The sequence below is a fragment of the Tenrec ecaudatus genome, unplaced genomic scaffold (assembly GCF_050624435.1).
Source record: "Tenrec ecaudatus isolate mTenEca1 unplaced genomic scaffold, mTenEca1.hap1 Scaffold_549, whole genome shotgun sequence".
Lineage (NCBI taxonomy): Eukaryota > Metazoa > Chordata > Mammalia > Afrosoricida > Tenrecidae > Tenrec > Tenrec ecaudatus.
In genome coordinates this window covers 548,245-569,534 of record NW_027459460.1, presented here as the reverse complement: position 1 = coordinate 569,534, position 21,290 = coordinate 548,245, and the positions used below count along the sequence as shown (strand labels likewise).

The 21,290-nt window shown below is 38.6% G+C and overlaps 1 protein-coding gene and 1 non-coding gene across 6 annotated transcripts in view; both read right to left on the bottom strand.

Annotated features, from left to right (window-relative positions):
• LOC142436721 (thyrotropin-releasing hormone-degrading ectoenzyme-like) overlaps window positions 1–21,290 on the bottom strand; it is a 353,287-nt gene that overhangs the window by 178,605 nt on the left and 153,392 nt on the right. The window lies entirely within an intron of this gene.
• On the bottom strand, window positions 14,965–15,129 carry LOC142436723 (U1 spliceosomal RNA). Its single transcript, XR_012782087.1, has one exon. It is a non-coding gene; the product is annotated as a U1 spliceosomal RNA (small nuclear RNA).

The window sequence follows — 21,290 nt, the reverse complement described above, 5'->3', positions numbered from 1 at the left end:
AGTTTCATACTACAGTCACCTTTATAAATATATAGAAAATGTATATAATGTATTTTGTCATTGATAGATACCATTTAGTTGACCCCTGGCTCATAGAAATTTCACGTTTAGGTTTTTTTTTTCCCCCTGTTAATCTTTACAATGCTGTATTGCCAGATCTTTCTTCCTGTGTTCATTGAGTGGGATCAAAGCCCCAACCTTTAAGTTAGCAGCTGATTACAAATGGTTTGTACCAGTCTCACTCACTGATTCTTAATGGCTCTCCAGGACAGAGGAGAACTGCTTCTGTGGGGTTCAATACTGTAACTGTTTATGGGATAAGAGGCCTCATCTTTCCCCCGTGCAGCAGCTGGGAGTTTCAAGCTGCTGACCTTGTGGTATGCACTTCAACATGTAACTACTATGTCAGCAGAGCTCTTTTATCATGTATATTCATTCACTCACTGCCATTGAGTGGATTCCCACTCAGCGACCCTATAGGACAGGTTAGAAATGCCTGTGACCTTCTGAGACCTTAAGTCTTTCTAAGATTAGAGAAGCTGGTGGTTTTGAACTGCTGACCTTTTAGATCACAGCCCAACTCATAACCACTATTCCCACAGGGTTACTGATAATTTACATTATAAAATTTTAATATAAACATCTGGGATATTGCCCTCTTATCCAAGAGAGCATCAGAAATTCATGGTAAAATAGAATTAAAAGCTATAGTTGCCCATGGAATTGTTGAATCTTCCTTATATATAAATATAAACTCTCTCTCTCTATATATATATATATATACATACATACATATTCCTCCATGTATCTTCTAACTCATCAATGTAAACAATATGTAAACAATATGCAATACAATATAATCTCCGCATTATGTATTTAAAAGTAATCCAAGTATAAGGAAGATAAAAGAAGAATTGATACACCATATAATTAGGTAAAATCAGGTGCCATGGCTATTATTTGGGTTGGCTTATACTTGAGTAAATACAGTATTTGAATTACAGTGCTGGTGAACAGTACTGAAAATACTACTTATTGCCAAAAGAATAGAAAACTCTGTCTTGGACAAAGCGTGGCCAGAATGCTACTTAGAAGCGATGATGGAAAGACTGGCTCATATACTTTAGGTGTGTTATCAGGAGATGTGAGTCCCTGGAAATGAACATCAGGATTGGTAAAGCAGAAGGTCAGTGTACAAGAGGGGGACCTGCAACCAGCTTGATTGATACAGTGGCTATAACAATGGGCTCGACACAGTAACAATTGTGAAGATGGTGCAGAAATGGATAGTGTTTTGTTCTGTTGTACTTAGGGAAAGAGCATTCCAGACAAATAGTAGAATATTGATGCATTTGGAAAGTTAGAATTTAGAAGAGAGATAGGAGCTAACAGCCAGAAGGAGCAAGTATAAATGGAAAAGATTCACACAAACACACAAAGTAGGAAGAGCAAGTCTGGGACATTTCAAGATTTACTGAGTAAAGTCAGGGAATTAAAACACAAACACTTGTTATCAAGTCGATTTTTACTCAGAGTGACCCTGTAGGATGGAGCATAACTGCCCCGTGGTTTTCTATCTCTAAATGTGTGTGAGAGTAGAAACTGCAGCTTTCTCAAAGGAAGTAGCTGCTGGTCTCCAATGGCTGTCCTTGTGGTTTGTGGACTAGTGTGTAGCCCACTGCACCACCAGGGCTCCCTGGGAGAAGCCACCAAAAGAAATGAAGGAGAAATGGACAGTGAAATTGTTAACAACAACAGTTGAAATCAAGTTTGTTTCAAGAGGAGATGGATCCTGCCTCTAGAATGTACTGGGAAAGAAAGTCAACCAAGGTGAACTGAAGCTATATTTTGATATAACAAGAGCGATATGACCAAACAGTAAGACTGAAGACAGAACCAGAGTATTGATTTTTGTCATAAAACTTCTAAATTTTTTATTAGGATTATATTAGCTCCATAGATAGATTTTTGGGGAAAATTGACATCTATATACATTAAAAAATAATTTTCAAGTAAAAAATGTTTTTGGCTTCCCTTACAAATTTTTTCTTTAAAAATTTTTTTATCTAGCTATAATTAACACACTCTATATTTCAATAGTTCGATCATATTAGTAAAGCCTTAATATTAAGAAGTCTTAAAGGGATGGGCTTTCAGACATACAGAGGTTTCCCTCGTTAACCTATTTGGCTGCTAACTTCAAGGTCACAAGTTCAAATCTACCATATGCTTTGCAGAATAAAGATGAGGCTGTAACCTCCAGGAAAGATTTACAGTCTCAGAAATCCTAGGGAGGAAATTTACTTTGTACTATACAGTTGCTGGTCTGAAGCAACTCAATGGCAGTTGATTTAGTATTTTGGTTAAGAGAATGGTAAAAGAATTGGAATTTTTAATAATGATGCAAAGATATAAAAGAGTTGAGATTAAAGGAGTCAAGGGAATATTAATATTTAAATATTAATGCATGTTTGTAAGACTTAATGTGTCAAGCAGGAAATCTGATGATTTAATAGAGTATGGCTTTGCATGAGAAATATCCTTGAATGTACAAGAAAGAAAGTTACAGCATCCACTGGAGTGTTTGGCCTAGATAGAAGAAGATATTCTTCATTTTCATAAAAAAAGAAAAGAAAGCAGAGTTTATGGAATGTGCAGGTGGAATTATAGGTTTGATATGAAAGAATTTTGACATATTTGTTGTTTATATAATTTAGTGAAATAAGAAGAATATCAATAATTCAGAGAGACTTGTAAGATGCGATACTTTAAAGAACAGAAAAAATAGGTCTTGAGAAAATGTAAATTGACTTGGAATATGTGTATATATACCTTATAATCCAGCAATTCCATCATGAGAAAAATGCAAGTAAAAGGACACATATAAAAAGATATAATTGCAATACTCTTTCTAATTTCCAGTTTCTAATTTCAGTACCTCATAAAAGATGAAAGTTTCAAACAAATTTAGACCAATATTATAAACTAGTAAACATGAATGACAGAAAATATGGATGAGATAAATTTGCAGTCTCCTCACTGGTTAAGGAAGGAGCTCTGGTGGAGCGTTGGGTAAGCATTGAGATGCTAACTAAAAGGTGGTGATTCAAATCCACCAGTCACTATACTCAACAAAGATGAGGCTATCCTCTCTCATAAAGATTTATAGCCCTTGGTACAGATAAGACTGGAAGCACAGGGAATCCAGGACAGTAAAACCCCCCAGGACAGATGATGAGAGTAGCCATACCAGTGGGGTAAGAGGGAAGGTCGGGGAGAAAGGGAGAACCGTTCACACGATCTAAATAAAACCCCTCCCTGGGGGACGGAAAACAGAAAAGTGGGTGAAGGAAGACATCAGACAGTGTAAGACATGAAAAAAATTTATAAATTAGCAAAGGTTCTTGAGGGAGGGAAGGCGGGAGAGGGAGAGAAAAAAAAAATAAGGACAAGGGTTCAAGTAGAAAGCACATGTTTAGAGGAGGATGATGATAACAAATGTACAAATGTGCTTGACACATGGATGGATAGGTCGATGGATTGTGATGAGTTGTCCAAGACCCCAATAAAATGATATTTAAAAAAATTATAGCCTTCAAAACCATCCATAGGATCACTATGCATTGGAATCTCTTAGATGACAGTAGGCTTAATGTTTAAGAAGCCCTAGTATTGCGATGTTTAAGCATTTGGCTGCTATACCAAAGGTCGTAAATTCAAACTCACACAGTCTCTTGGGTGAAAGATCTAGCAATCAGCTTTGTTAAGATCACAGCCAAGAAAACCCAATTGGGTGAGTGTAGGGTCCTGCAGGGTCGCTATGGGAGGGGTTCTACTCTAGAGCACAAAACAACCACATTAGAAGGGTTATCTCAGGGATGGGAGTGGGATCAGGGAGAGGATTAGGTGCTTCAATTGTTTTATTTACTCAGTTCTACATTTCTTCAATTCTGTTTCATTTACTCAGTTCTATATATATTCGTTTCTGTTTTATTTCTTTCAATAAAAGTCTAAGAAGCTATAGTGGAATCTTTAAAAGCTGGAACTCAACAGACCTGCTTTGTGTTTTACAACCCAGCATGTTTTCCACTTTTGACAGAGAGCAGTCTTCCTACGACCCGATTGCTCTGTTCGTGGGAACAGTACAGGTTTCCTTCTCTCACAGACTTCTTTTATGCACAAGTTCCAGCGTTTGCATGTTTTACTATATTTTTAACAAAAGGCTGATATTTTTTTGAGTCTAGAGCTTGAGATTATGCCTGATATTCCCTTTAGGATTAAAATATTTATTAATTAATGCTTTATTTTAAAAGTAATATGTGTCCTGCTAAACTAGAACATCTGAGATTAATTTCAGTTTAGTCTTCTATGTTTTATCTCAATTTTTTCCGGTGGAATATCCCTGTTTCATAACATACATGGAGAGCTTTCTGAGTTTTTATTTTTGTTATGGGATTTTTCTGAGTTTTTTTATTCTTTAAAATAAACGGATTTAGTAGATATAGTAGAGAATCAATAGAAAGATGGGTTAAATTGCATTTGCCAGATATTTGGAGTAATCCTTTAAAACATTAAAATCTTACAATTAAAAATTTTATTTTAAAATTAATAAATGTTGTTAGTTGGCACTGAGTTGACTCTGACTCGTAACAACCTACAGAAAACAAAGTGAAACACTCCCGGGCCTGTAGTGCCCTCACAGTTCCCAGGCAGGCTCCACTGGGCCCGCCACCGTGTCCGCAAGATCCTTGAGGATCTTCCTCTCCCGCTAACCTCCCACTTTGCCAAACGTGATGTCCTTTCATAGGGCCTGGTTCCTCCTGACCACATATCTGAAGCCTGTGGACATACTTTGCCTGCCTTTGTGTCTAATGAGCATCCGGGACATATTCCCCAAGGTATAAAGGATATTAGCAAAGCATTAATTCACAAAAAAGTATTATATATGTTTATGAAAATGAATACTATATATACATATATCTAAATTTCTAAACCAAATGGAGAAATCTCAATTACAATTTTAAATAAGTGAAACTACTTTGTCTTAAAGATTCAATACACAAGTTTTCTTAAAAAGTATATATTATTTCATCCTAAATTCGTTTTATATTTCAAGTCAGACAGGATATAAAATAACCGCATAAAGATGCCGGCACCAGTTGTGTTTTGGAAGATCAGCCCACCATCGGCATCCTGGTCACTCACTGTTGGACGATTGCTCCTTGTCAGCACTAGGACTAGATGTTCACAGCTGGAATTCCATACGAAATTTAGCGTATTAAGAAAAAGCGCGGCATGAATTAATGCTAGTGAACAAGGCCTGTCGAACATGCTATATAAACAAGGCTTTTAAATGACACTTGCACAATATTGTGCTAGCAAATGTCACAAATTAACAGGATCGTTACAAATTATACACATTTGTAATGAACAGAATCATTACAAATTAGATTTTAAGTACATTTTGAATGTAAAACAATTCCCTAATTTCTCCCTTATCTCAAAGCTGGCGCAAGGTTTGTGTTTTTTTAAGATTCATTACTGGATTTAGTTGAAAAGTAATAACTTATATGGTTTATTTTTCAAAAAACAGAATATTGTGAATATCATGCAATTTTAGTGTCAGATGGATATTTTTCCTAAAATATAGAGTACAGAACTAATCCTAAATAAAGTACCAATTTTATTGAGTTGCAATTTCTTTTGATAATTGAAATAGTTACCTTTTCACCTAGCTATCAAAATCCAAATTAACCAAATATCTGTACAATTATTTATAAACTAGTTTAAAATTCAAGATTTAGTTACACGGTTAAACTCATGCTGCCATGGTTCCTTTATAGTCATTTGTTTTCTTTTAAAATACAACTTGTATTTTATTTTACCATGTATATCAAGATGTATATAAATGACATCTGTAACACATTAGTTCCTTCTTTGGTTAAATTTGACTTATTGAAAGAAGAAAGATGATGGCTGTTTGACATGAAAAAGAATGATTGCATCTGCTTCTTCTCTGAGATTCCATTCTCATTATTTTCTGAGAGCATCTAAGAGAGCCATCCCCAGCCTGCTGATAGGTCCTTCTTCCTCTGAAAGCTCTTCCGGAAACAGATTCTACATCTTCCCTTATCTTTATCGCGAGACAACTTCTCCGTGCCTGAAATTGTCCAATTTCCACACATCAAAGTGTTAACGTTATAGGGGAAGACACTTGTATAACATTTCTAAGAAATCTTTCCTGAGTTAAGTCCAAATTAAATTATTCTCTCCTTTCTCCAATAGCACTTGTTTTAAAATGTGGTTCAGTAAATAGCACAGTCTGTCTAATTTTAAGAATTTATAAAGAACCATATCGGGTGCCCTACTAGAATATGAATCAGGTTCTGAAAACCCAGCATTTCTCTATCATGGTTGTTGTTGTTGTTAGGTGCCTGTGAGTCAGTTCCAACCCACAGCGACCTTACGCACAAAGGAAACACTCCCCAGGCCTGTGTCACCGTCACAATGATCATGTTGAGCCCAGTGCTGCGACCCCTGTCAAGCCATCTCACTTAGGCCCTTCCACTCTTTTTGCTGACCCTCTAACTTACCAAGTGAGATGTCCTTTATTAGGGATTGTCCTCCTGATAATAGTCAAAAATAGATGAGACAGCATTTTGTCACCCTAACTTCTTCTACCCAGTAAGCCGGCTGGACTTCTCCCAGAACTTTCTGTGTGTTCTTTGGGCCCTCACGCAAGGTCCTTCAGACACCCTCTCCACCCCTTAATCCACATGCAGCAATTACACCGTCATCTTTCTCATTTGTGCTCCAATTTTCATACGCATGTGGGGCAACTGAACATGTCCTGTCTTGAGTCAGACGCCTCCTAATCCTCATGATGACAATTTTTGCTCTTTAACAATATGAAAAGCTTTCACGCACCCGATTTGCCCGGAAAAATATGTTGCTTACTTTCTTGACTGCCGCTTCTTAGGACTGCTGCTTTTGGACCCAAGTTGAAAATAAAAATCCTTGTAAGCTGAAATAAAAATGAAAAAACCCTAACCAGTGGCTGTTGAGTCAATTCTGACTGTGGCAACCCACACGTGCCGAACGGAACTGCTCCAGGGGGTTAAGGTTCTGGGCTTCTGAAAGGAAAACACCAGGGCGGCAGGGTAGATGGGGTAAGGTTTACCAATGACTTTCTCTCCGGACAACGCCGATGCCCTTGAGGAAGGAACAAGTATGCTGTCTATGACGAAATAAATACTCGGCGCAGCTCCCTGACCGTTCGCCATCCGTGTAGTGTTCTGTTTTCTGACACCTTCTCCCAAGAAGCATCTGTGATCACTGCATGTTCTCATGGATCCTCTGTAAATAGCACTCGTTGGAGAACCCAAGGATTCTAGGTAGCTGCCACCATCTTCGGAGCTGACATCACCGCCCTGAACTTACCTTGCCTGAAAGACCTCTTGCAGAGACATTATTTTATTGAATCTTGTTCTCGGAAATGTATTCATAAATGCAAGTGTGATGGGCAGGGATTATGTGAACCTTCCCAGTTGTGATGCCTTTTCTTTCATTGGGGGCAGGTTTAATGGTAACAACAAACAACAACAACCAGGCTATTTTTCTTTGTGAATCTCTCTCTCTCTCTCTCTCTCTCTCTCTCTCTCTCTCTCTCTCTCTCTCTCTCTCTCTCTCTCTCCTCTTTTCATTTCTGAGATACAGAATTCGTGACTGAAAAATTCTCACTTACTCACAACAATTTAAAAATGTCATCTCACTACTTTCTGTCCTCAGTGGTTTCAAGGTCACTTGTATGTAAAGTGTCACTTCTTCGTTACTGCTCTCAGTGTTACCTCATTTTTCTTTAAACTGTATCAATCAATGTATCTCAGAGTGGAGCCTTATGTATTTAACTTTCTTGAAGTTCCTTGAACTCCTTATAGGGGAAAAGCATGTCTTTATTGATTTTGGAATAGTTCTTTCATTAAATTTTTCCAAATAATCTTTCTCCTTCTCTCTGTTTTCTCCTAAGCTTTCCCAATATGCATATACCGCTATGCTTGATGATTTGCGATATGTCTTTTAGGTTCATTCATTTTATATCATCATTTTTTCCCTGCTCTTCAGAATAGATATTTCAAATGGACTGATCTTTAAGCTGGTGGGTTTTCCCCATTTGCCTGCTTAAATTTGCTATTAAAATCCTCTTGTGAATTTTTCATTTCTGTTACGCTTTGCTGCTCCAAAATTTGTTTTGTTCCTATTTATAGTTTCTTTTAATTGAATTTTTATTTATTTGTTAACACACCAAACTAATGGTTTCATTTGCTCATGTGGTCCTTTAGCTTTTGATTTATAACAGTGAATTAAAGTCTTTGGTAATTCTAATGTATAAGCTCCTTAGGAACAAATACTATTAATTTATTCTGTGTATGACTACCACAAAAGAAGTCCTGGTGACGTAATGAGTTACAGTGGCACTGGGCTGCTCACCTCAGGTCAGCAGTCTGAAACTACCAGCCATTTCACACGATGAGGCTTTCTCCTCTATAAAAACTTATAGCCTCCAGTCTGGGGTCTTAAAGGCTTGAAGGTGAACAAGCGGCCATCTAGCTCAGAAGCAAATAAGCCCACATGGAAGAAGCACACCGGCCAGTGCGATCACGAGGTGCCAAAGGGACCAGGTATAAGGCATCATGCAAAAACAAAAAAAAAGATATAAGTGTGTGTATGTATGTGTATATGTATATATGTATATATATATATATATCATATTAAATGAAGGGGGAAGTGCAGAGTGGAGACCCAAGGCCCAAGTGCCGACCAATGGAGATCCCCTCATAGAGGGGTTTAGGAGAGGAGATGGGTTAATTAGGGTGTGAGGTAGTATCGATGAAGAACACAGCTTTCCCCCAGATCCTGGATGCTTCCTCCCCCCAACTACCATGATCCGAATTCTACCTTGCAGGGCTGGATAGGACAGAGGCTGTACACTGGTGCATGAGGGTTGGAGGTACAGGGAATCCAGGGTGGATGATACCTTCAGGACCAAGGGTGTGAGGGACGATGCTGGGAGAGTGGAGGGTGAGTGGGTTGGAAAGGGGGAACTGATTACAAGGATCCACATGTGACCTCTTCCCTGGGAGAGGGACAGCAGAGAAGGGGGGAAGGGAGACTCCGGATAGGGCAAGATATGACAAAATAACGATGTATAAATTACCAAGGGCATATGAGGGAGGGGGGACTGGGGAGGGAGGGGGAAAAAAAAAGGACCTGATGCAAGGGGCTTAAGTGGAGAGCAAATGCCTTGATAATGATTGGGGCAGGGAATGTATGGATGTGCTTTATACAATTGATGTATGTATATGTATGGATTGTGGTAAGAGTTGTATGAGTCCCTAATAATATGTAAAAGAAGAAAAGAGAAAAAAATGATTAGGGCAAAGACTGTACAGATGTGCTTTATACAATTGATGTATGTATATGTATGAACTGTGAAAAGAATTGTATAAGCCCCAATAAATTGTTAAAATAAAAAAAATTAAAAAAATAAAACTTATAGTCTCAGAACTCAAAGGGCCAAGTCTACTCTGTAGGATAGGGTCTCTATGAGTTGGAATTCACACAATGACACTAAGAGATAACTCACATTTCCTTGTCTTTTTGCATGCTTCAGAGTATTCTTGCTTAAAACACGGCATTTTGAATACTATTCATTGAAAACTAGAATTCCATGAAAATAAGGTCTATTTCTACAAAAAGAGGGATCAGAGTACCACGCAGGGAATGTGAGCTACTGAATTCAACAATAGTTGAATGAGGGAGTGTTGGAGAAGGGTGTGTCAAGGTCAAACAAAATGTCACAAAACATCCCTTTCATTTTTAAGTTGCTATTTTTTGTTAATTCCGTGTTGTCTTAATTGCTGTAAACCTTTGTTTCTCAAAGTTATGACAAAGTTGAATCTGATCGTTTGAATGTCGTGTGTTCTATTTCTGTGTAAGGCCAGGCTCCTGTGTTTTCCAACCCCAGTGTTGAATTTCTGTTTGAACTGTTTATACTGTTATCAACAGGAAATGTAGAAAGTACAGTCATCCCAACCAAAAACATGTCCGTTTCAAGCTTAGTAACCAGGACAAAATAAGCCTTGAAATAGTTTTAAAATAGCTAGAGTCTTGCTCTCATATTTCTAAAACTTCTACCAACATTTGAAAAGCAGTAAGCAATTGTTATTATTATTCAATAGGATTTTAGAATAATTTATTTGAATATATATAAATAAATTCAGAAGTTAAAAAGTAATAATATGCATGACATTTTTGCTCAAGAATATACTGAGATTCAAGTGTGCAAACCACATTGAAATGACTAGAAATACTATGTTTTTGAATATTGAAAGGAAAATTATACACATAAATATGTTGAAGAAGCATCATAGACAATCCAAACAGGGAGGTAAGTTTGTTTGTTTGTTTTTATGTGAACATTTTCCCTTACATAACAAGAAGCCAGAAAACTGTGATAGTCTTAAACTTAAGGAAAGTGGGATATAATGAATATGTGGTTGGTGGAACTCAGAGTCTATTGAGAATTAAAGAGAAACTGCCTTGAAAGGGCAAAAAAATAACATGGCTAAAACACTGATTCTTGAAAATGAGAAAATATCCCTTAACCATGACAACATTATGAGTTGGAGATTTTCACCAAATATATACTGTTCTTCAAAAGGTAAATTGAATAAAACTATATTCTCCTTTTGCATCCAAGATCTCAACTTTAATCTGCCTGGATGTAAGAGTATGTTCACCACTAAACCTGCAAACATCAAATTGCTTTATGTAAATTCTTGCTGTACCCATTTCCAAACTAACAGATTTTCCCCCAATTCTTCATTCAACCAAACACCCAATTTCCTACCAATATAGTTGTTGTCCTGAAATCCTTTTTCATCATAACTGATAAAGATTTGTTTTAGGAACAAAAGGTTGCTGTGAGGTCCCATCAAGCCGGTCGGACTAATCGGCACATTGGTACAACAGAAAGACTCGTCGCCCAACCAGCATGATCATCACGATTGTTAGGTTTCAACCCATTGTTACAGTCACCGTGTCAACCAGTCTCGTCGAGTCTTTTTCTTTCTTTCTTTCTTTTTTTTTTTTTTTTGCTGTCCCTCTAGCATATCAGGAATGTTGTCCTCTTCCAGGGACTTTTCTTTCCTGATAACATGTCTAAAGCACCGAAGACGAGGTCTCACCATCCTTGCTTCTATGAGAATTCTGGCTGTACTTCTTATGAGACAGATGCGTTACTCACTTGGCAATCCATTGTACTTTCAATATTCTTCGCCAGCTCCAGAATTCAAGTGCATTCCTTATTCAAAGTCCAGCCTTCTCAGGTATATGAAGCAACTGAAAAATCATGGCTTAGGTCAGGCACAACACTTTTAAGAACTCTCATGTAACAGATGTTCCCGATGCAATCGGTTCTTTGATTTCTTGACTGCTGCTTCAATAAACATTGATTTTAGATCTAAGCAAGATAAAATTCTTAACAACTTCCATCTTTTCTCTATTTATCCTGATGTTACCTATGGGCCCAGTTGTGAGGATTTTTGTTTTCTTGACATTAAGTCAGACTCCTTTTTCTGAACAAGGCTGTAATCCTTGATCTTCATCAGTGAGCGCTTCAGTCTTCCTCACTTTCAGCAAGCAAGGTTATATCACTCACTTATCAAAGATGGTTAATAAACCTTCCACCATTCCTGATGCAACATTCTTCTTCATGTAGTCTCTCTTCTCTGATCACTTACCCAGCACACAGATTAAATAAATACTGTGAAAGGACGTGGCCCTTTCGGGGCTTTGAACCATGAAATATTCCATTGTTCTATTCAAGCAGCTGCCTTTTTTATGACTTGGGATTAAATACATACAGCATTTTATTCTACAGCTCAATCACTTCAAGTAGAATTGTACATTTGCTACCACGATCAGTTTCTCAACATTCTTCTCCTACATAGACTCCTTGACATGATCCCCCTTTCACCCCAGCACCATCCCTCTCCCTTCCTTTTGAGCCATGACTAGGTTCCGCATGAGCACAATGAAGTATTCTGCAATCTTCATTCTTATCAATCCTATCTCTGGTTGCCTATGATCCAAAAACTTGGTGCAAAGGTACTCACTCCCTAAAAATCACCAATTACTTATACAAATGCATACATACTTAGATAATAGACAAAAACTAGTGTGGCATGTCAAGATTCCATTGTATAAAGGTAAAAAAATACATCTCTAAATTTTAATAGTTATCCCAACGTATACTAAACTGAATCATTTTCTTATTTAGTTCATTATCTGATTACCTTTTAAATTATTTTACTCTATTATATCAGCCTTTAGATTCAAAAGAGTTCATATGTACAGAATTAAGTATCCAAAAATATTTTATCTCAATTTTTGAAGAAAATTCAAAATTATCAAAATATATTTTTCAAAACCAAGTATGTGCTCCTGTGACATTTTTTCTATTCCAACATTAAAATTAGTACATTATAGTACTACCAGATTCATAAGGTAATTTGTAAAAGTCGATGGCTTGCTGGTCTAATGATAAAAACCTCTTGATTGTAACAAATAGGTTGAATTTAGTACATCTATTGGAAGGTGGGTGATAAATTTGCGGAAAAACAAATAAATTCAAGGCAGGGAGATTTAAACAGCCTTTTAAGCACTCTTTCCCCGTGCACAGGAGCCTGCATGACACAGGTGGTTTGTGATTAGCCGGCAGTTCGAACCTGAAAAAATAATTCCAAATCAGAAAGGCCTGGAGATAGAATAGCCCAGAACACTCTCTGAAGATCGGCTGTCTTACACAGGGTCACCCATCAATAGCAATGTCCTTCCTATGAACTCAGGAGAGTCCTTTTTTCCATGACACCAGGATGCACACATTGTTTACTCATCCAAACAAAATGTCCCCAGGCCCCTCTTAGAGCAGAAGCTTTATTTCGCACTTGTGCTGAATATCTCACATGTGCTGACACCGCTGACAAGGACAAAGGCGTCGTATATTTTTCATTAAGCATCCATATGAGGAGATCTTCAAGGATGGGCTCACACAGGAGGTGGATGGGATTATTTACACCGATAGGACATCGCAGAGTTCAAGAACAATACTGAACACAGGCATGCACCTCAAACTTCACTGTGCTATCAAACTAAATTTGCCACCCTAGGATATCCCGGATAAGTACAATATGTAATGAAAGGGAACGCCAGCATAACTAATGCCCCAATCACTGCAATTAAGCCACAAAAGAAATGGAACAACTGAGAACCGCACATCATTTTATCACTCGTGTACATAACAGGCAAGGAAGAAGTAAAACAACTTGCCCAGGGCACGCACTTGATATTGAATAAACTTTTTAACTGTCATTGTTGGAATCACTCACACATGACATACCTGATTTCACACATGACATACCTGATTTTCTAGAAGCTAAGAGGATTATTTCACTACATGAGGGCCAAATAAGTCTACAAAAATCATAGAAACCCTTATGAAACAAACAAACCAACCAAACCTTCCACTTTCTAGGTCCATGTGCTTCTTAAGGCCGTGTTTCCTTCCTGCTCAGCACTTCTAAAGATTCCTGCACACTGCGATGCATGCCCTATCAAAAATGTAGTTTTGGTGTCCCCAAGGGATTCCAACTGTGTTTTCCTTTTCATGCTGAGTTTGGGTAATACCAAGAAATCTGAAGAGGCCAGATCGGGCATGGAAGGTTCCCAGTGAAATGACCAGAACACGGAGGGTAGGTGAGCAGAGTTGTTCCCGAAATTCCCCAGAGCAACTTTTTGGGTCGTTTTCACTTCAATGTAGTTTTGTTTTGAGTTTTCTTCAGACGTCTTCGTCTTGCATTCCTGTGATCATCCTGTTCTTTCTGAGAAACTCTCCATTGCAGATCTCTTTAAATCCAACAACCGTGCACCAGAATCATCTGAGCTGAGCTCTGTGCCTTGCCCTTACCTGCTCCAGCAGATCCCCTCAGAAGTTACCTTGTGATTGGGCCTTTAAAATTTTTATTTTTTCAATAGTACCTTCATGAAACTATGGCAAGTATATACTAAGAGGATTTGTCTGTGTTCATTCACTGATCACAAAGACATGTTCAAACATGTTTTATTTAGAGTAAATCCATGTGTATATGAACCGGGACTCAAGTAGAAATGCCTTTTACTTTCCCCTTGTATTCGCAGGTTACTGGAAATGATTGCACAGATACGGTTTTCTCTAAGTTCCTTTCGTTTACTCTAACTTCGCAGAGTTCACAAAGAATCAAACACTCAGATTAAAATTTCATGAAACTACCTTCAGTTCTTCTCAAGGAAATAAATTAGCTTCTTCACTAATTTCGTTGAAAAATAGATGACTTGTTTACTTGCTTCTCCAGAGAGATGGCAATCATAACCTCAACTTGGACTCTTGTATCTGCCAAAGTGTAATGGGGAGCCAGTAACAACTCTGGGCTTGGCAACATCTGGAAGTCAGTCAGTAAAGTAAACATTCCTCACAATCACCTGTCAGAAAACATATAGACAGCTTTCATCTCAGGTTTCTCAGTGTTTTCAATGTTTATCTCTGGAGAGTTTCAAGTTCAAAAGTATCATCCAGGGAAACAAAGTAACAAGTAACAAGTCATTTAACATGACGCAAACTCATAACAATGGCAGGTTATAAACAGAAAGAAACAGTCGACACTTTTATATCAAAACAAGCAGGCATAATCTTGGCAGAACTACCACAGCAAGACAATGTGGGATTTTCACTATTTAAATTCCGTAAGTTTTTCTATATGGAGAATAAGCTAAATTGGATTAAATCTGAAGTTCCAATATATGGGTAAAGGTGAAGAAAGCCAACCTTTACAGGAAAAAGATATGCCTAAGATTTATATATATATTCACAGCGGGAGAGCGTGGATGCGTCCCCCACCACCACAAATTATGCAGTCAGGTTTCCCACATTTGGGGAAATCACAGGGGTCAGCGCATCCGGCATGCAATGTATAAGCTTTCCCCTGGAAAAGCACCTTCCTGATCACAGTATCTCTCCTGCCAACACCTAAGATTGATGAGTAAAAATGCACAGTGGCGATGAGTAAGTACTTGGCACTCCACAGGCAACACCGAGGAGCCCCGGTGGTTCTACAGGGTAAGCAGTGGACTATGAACCATAGGCTGCCCCGAGGGAACGGCCGAGGCTCTCTGCCCTCCTACAACCATAGCGCCTCAGAAACCATGTCACTGTCACCATGCACTGGAATGGACTAGATGACAGTTGGTTAGGTTTTTAATTAGTTCTGTTTTTACATTTTAACTTTAGCTTGTTTGCAACAGCAAAATTTGCCTAATTTCCCTGGATTCTTCTTATATCAACCAAAACAAGAAAAATTACTTATTTCTATGTCTAGAAGAAATAAACCACCATTAGACATGAAGTAGAAACTTTCCATTTTAGAAAACTAGAGGCAATTTGACTTTGGTGTGCTTTAAAATAGATCAATATAAATTCAAACATGAAAAATTAAATTATTATTAGGTTCTATTTTTGAGGGGGGGATAAGATGATGTTTTTTACTCATAGAAAATTATTTATATACCAGCAACATCATGACTTTAGCTATCAGCAATGTTAATGAAGAGAGGCATTAAAATGAGCTGATGAAAATATTTGATGAAAATATCAGGGCCATCCCACCATGAGACATGGCGTCTCTCACTGACCCATAGAGCTACAGGGGACAACACTGGAGACACAGGTGGGAACTGTACCCGATCTGACGCCACCACATGGTCAAAACACTAAGGGTGAGCAATGGAGCAGCAAAGGGAGCAAAGCAATGAAGGCCGTGAGGAATACCAAAACTAGACTTTGGGGCCAGGGCGTGGCACCCCATCAGACTCAACCGAAATCCTCTTGAGGTCAACAAACAGACCTGGAATTATTTATAGCCTTTTCTTTTTTGTTGTTGTTGCTTTGAGTTTTGTTATCTTTTTGGTTTGGTTTTACGCTTATCACTGTTTTTCCATGTCTAGCTAAATAAGATAGGCGGGATAAATGCTCTGAAGGAGAACACAATGGAACCAACACTCCCAGGGGATATGGGAGAAGGGGAGGCCAGGGAAAGGAAGGAGGGTGTCAACAAACCCAGGGACAAGGGAACAGCAAGTGATCTAAAACCTATGGTGAGTAGGGCCTAGGTTGCCTGGTGGGGCTTGATCCAAGGCAACGTATCAAGAGGAATTACTGAAAACCAAATGATGACCAAACATGAGAGTGGGATAAGAGGAAAGTAAAAGAAAAGAGAAGAAATAACTAGGAGGCAAAGGGCATTTATAGAGGTCTAAATACAGGCATTTACATATGTAAATATATTTTATATAACGACATGGAAATAGACCTATGTACATATACACGTATGTTAAGTATAAAGGGAGCAGACAGACATTGGACCTCTACTCAAGTACTCCTCTTCCTCAACCCAAGAACACTTTGTTCTAATAGCCCAGCATTCTGTGATGCTCACCTTTCCGGACAGGATTGCTGAAGACAAAATGGGTACATAAGCAAATGTGGTGAAGAAAGCTGATGGTGCCCAGCTATCAAAAGATATAGCATCTGGGGTCTTAAAGGACTGAAGATAAACAAATGACAATTAGCTGAGAAGCAACAAAGCCTATATTGAAGAATCACATCAGCTTGTGTGATCATGAGGTGTTTATGGGATCAGGCATCAAGCATCAACAAAAAATTTTATCAATGTGAATGAAGGGGAGGGCAGAGTAGAGACCCAAAATCGATCTGTAGACAATTGGCCAACCCTCACAGAAGGGTCACAAGGAAGAGATGAGCCAGTCAGGGTTCAGAATAGCACTGATGAAACATACAACTTTCCTCTAGTTCTTTAATGCTTTTTCCCCCTCCCCACTATCATGACCCCAATTCTACCTTACAAATCCAGCTAGACCAGAACATGTACACTGGTACAGATAAGAGCTTGCAATACAGGGAATCCAGGACAGATAAATCCCTCAGGATCAATAATGAGAGTAGCAATATCAGGAGGGTTAGGAGAAGATGGGGGGAGAAAAAGGAAACTGATCACAATAATGGACATATAACCCCTCCTAAGGGGACAAACAACTTAAAAGTGGGTGAAGGGAGAAAGTGGTCAGTGTAAGACTGAAAAAAAAAAACATTATAAATTATCAAGGCTTCATGGGGCTTTGGGTGGAAGGGAAAAAGCTGATACCAAGGCTGAAGTAGAAAGAAAAAGTTTTGAAAATGATGATGGCAACATATGTCCAAATATGCTGGATACAATGGATGGAGATAAGAGCCATAAGAGACCCCAATAAAATGATTTTTTAATGAATATATTTGGTCCTGAGACAACAAAAAATATTTGTCCTTGCAGAAGTGGATAACTTTGGAAGATTTATGTCTTAAAGTAAATAAGATTAGAATTAGGAATAAAAATGTCATAAGGGAGAAAAATATGGGCCCATCAGATTCAGCATGTTGTTGCTAGGTGCCGTAAAGTTGGTTCCCACTCATGAAGACTCTATATACAAGCGACTCAACATTGCCTGCTCCAGTGCCATCCGCAAAACTGTTTTTAAAATTGAGCTCTTTGTTTCAGCCACTGGGTGAATCCAGCTCATTGAGGGCCTTTCTGGTTTTGCCACCCTTATATTTGATAACGTTTTGGATCTCTGTAATAATAATATCTGGACATTTAGTGGCAGTTTGCTGTTGTTTCCAAGACCGTCATGTCAGGTATGTGGGTTAATGCTCTCTGTAGTTCTAAACTGCCTGTCTGGCTTGGCGAAGGATTGGTGTATTTAGGTGCCATCGAGTAAGCTCTGACTCACAGAGACCTAACGTAGAGCACAATGAAACACAGTGTAGTCCTGCACCATGCTCATAATTTATTTCATGTTTGAGTCCATTATTGCAGTCGCTGGGTAAAGCCAGGAGCTTCCTCTTTTTTTGCCAATTATAATGTACTTTTTCATACACGAGTTTCTCCTAAGAGCACATCCAAAGCATCACTTCTAAGGAGCATGTAGACTGTACTTTTCCAAAAACAAATTTGGCAGTTCATGGTACTTTCCATATTTTTTGCTAACACCACAATTGATATGCATCAATTCTTCTTTGGTTTCCCTTATTCATTGTCCAACTTTCACATGCTTATGACATGATCGAAAATACTACGGCTGAGGTCAGGCACAACTCAGTAAGAGAAAGATCTAAGGTGTCGGGGATTTCATTTTTGCTTGGATCCAAAGTCAATGCTAATAGAAGTAGCAGTCAAAAATAATATGATCCATTTCATTATGCAAATTTGCATCACAGACCTATTTATAGTGTTACAGAGCAAAGATGCCACTTGGAAGATTAAAGTTGAACTGACACAAGCCATGATAGTTTCATATGCAGGTGAAAGTTGGACAAGGAATAAACAGATGTAAGAAAAACTAATGCACTGGATTATAGTATTAGTGAAGAATATTGAAGTCATCACAGACCACCAGAAGAACAAACTAATCTGTCATGGAAGAAGTATACCTAGAATGCTTCTTAGAAGAGAGGTTGGCAAGACTTTGTCTTATGTATCAAAAAACAAGATCTTTCCTGATTTAAATTATGCTTTAAACCCTTGTTCTATAAGAACAGCTTCCTCTTGATCGATGTTCAGGTAGTACAGAGAACAATGAAATTCCAAGTCTTCTCAAAGTTATCCTTAGTCTGTTATGATTCACATTGCTGACGTCTTTGCATCGTCCTTCTAGTATTCCCGGCTTCTAGCCAAGATCCGTCTCACGTGAGCAATAATATTCCCCATTCCACATAATCTTCTGAATCTAGCTCCAATTTCTGACAACAATCTGTCAATATATTGCTGTAATTATTAGTTAATCATCTTCAGCAAAATTTTACTTCCAAGTTATATCAATAATACGATCCTACGAGGGGGTATCCATAGAAACCGGGAACTGTGCTGAGTACAATGGAACTGGTAGCATGCATTCTTCCCGCTAGGTGAGCATCCAGCAACTCGCTCTGAGTTAGTGGACCCAGTAGCATCATCCCCTGGTAAGGTCTCTCTGGTCACAGTGAATTTTTTCTTTAAAAAGTTTTGCTTGAACCTTATTTTTTGTAATGGCCTATTTAAAAGAACAGCATGCAGCTGTGAAATTTTATTTCCTGCTTGGGAAAAAGGCTGCAGAAACTGTCATGATGTTGAACACAGCTTATAAGGGCAGCACTATGGGAAAAACTCAAGTGTGCTGACAGTTTTCTCATTTCAGAAAAGGAGACATATTGACTGATGACAAACCTCTTTGCGGACATCTGTCAACCTCCTGAATGGACAAAAATGTAGACTCCTAGTGACTTAGGAGTTTGCTCCACCAGGTAAAATTGTTAATCAAGCTTCCTATTTAGAGGTTCTGAAAAGATTTCATAACAGTGTGTGATAAAAATGGCCTGATTTTTAGCAAATGAGGGACTATTTTGCCACCATGACAATGCATCTGCTCACGCAGCCATCTCAGGGAGCCAGGTTTTGGCCAAAAACAGCCTGCATCTCTTGCTGCCCCCCCCCCCATGCACCTGACTCACCCGATTGCTCTTCTTTTCGATTACTTTTTGTTTCTGTGAATGCAAAAGGATGTGAAAGGACTGCAGTATTTTTCCCTCCCTCTCCCTCCCTATGACCCTTCATAAATTAGAAATTATTCTTGTCTTCATATCTTCCACCCATTGCTATCTCCTTCACCCTCGTTTCTGTTGTTCATCCTCCTAGGGGATAGGGGTGTTATGTGTCAATCACTGCGAGATTGGTTCCCCATTCCTTCCCTCCTCCGTGACATTCTTTTTTTAACTTTATTTATTTCTTTTCTTATTTATTTATAATCATTTTATTAGGGGCTCATACAACTGTTATCACAATCCATATACCCATCCATTGTATGAAGCACACTTGTACAATTGTTGCCATCGTTTTCAAAACATTTTCTTTCTATTTGAGTCTTTGGTATCAGCTTCTTATTTTCTCCTCTGTCCCCCACATTCTCTCCCTTATGAAATATTGATAATTTATAAATTATTATATTTATAATTTTATAAATTATTATGTTTTATAAATTATTATTATGTTTTCATGTCTTACACTAACCGATGTCCGCCTTCACCCACTTTTCTGTTGTCCATCCCCCTGGGAGGGTCTTTATGTAGATCATTGTGATCAGTTCCTCCTTTCTCATTCCCCCTCCTCCCAACCTGAACCTTACCCTTACTCTCAATATTGGTCCTGATAGGTTTATCTGTCCAGGATTCCCTGTGTTTCCAGCTCTTATCTGTATGCATGTACATGCTCCCATCTAGCCGGATTTGTAAGGTAGAATTGGAGTCATGATAGTAGGGAGAGGGGAGGAAGCATTAAAAAACTAGAGGAAAGTTGTGTGTTTCATTGGTGCTATACTGCACCCTGACAGTCTCATATCCTCCCCGCAACCCTTCTGTAAGGGGATGTCTGATTGCCTACAGATGGGCCTTGAGTCCCCAATCTGCACTACCTCACATTCACAATCTTATGACTTTTTTGTTCTGGTTTTTTCATGCCTGATGCCTGATCCCATCAACATCTCATGATCACACAGTCTGGTGTGTTTTTTCCAGGTGGGCTTTGTTGCTGCTCAGATAGATGGCCACTTGTTTATCTTCAAGCCTTTGAGACCCCAGGTGCTATATCTTTTGATAGCTGAGCACCATCAGATTTCTTTACCTCATTTGCTTATGCACCTGCTTTGTCTTCAGCAAGCACCCCCCACCTTCTCTTTACCCTCCTGTACTTCCAATTCTGTTCCTGAGGGGTTTATCTGACCTGGATTTTGTGTGTTGAAAACTCTTATCTGTACCGGTGTACATGCTCCGGTCCAGCCAGAGCTGAAAGGTAGGACTGGGGTAATAATTTAGTGGGAGGTGAGGAAGCATCAAAGAACCAGAGGAATGCTGTGTGTTTCATCAATGCTATGCTGCGCCCTGCCCTGGTTGGCTCGTCCCTTCCTTGTTCTGCTTGTGTGAGGGTTTGTCCTCTTCTCTACATATGGGTTTGAGTCTTCTCCTCTGAACCCCTGATACCAAGGGCTCAAATAGGAAGTAAATGGTTAGAAAATGATGATGGAAACATGTGCACAAATATGCTTGATACACTTGATGG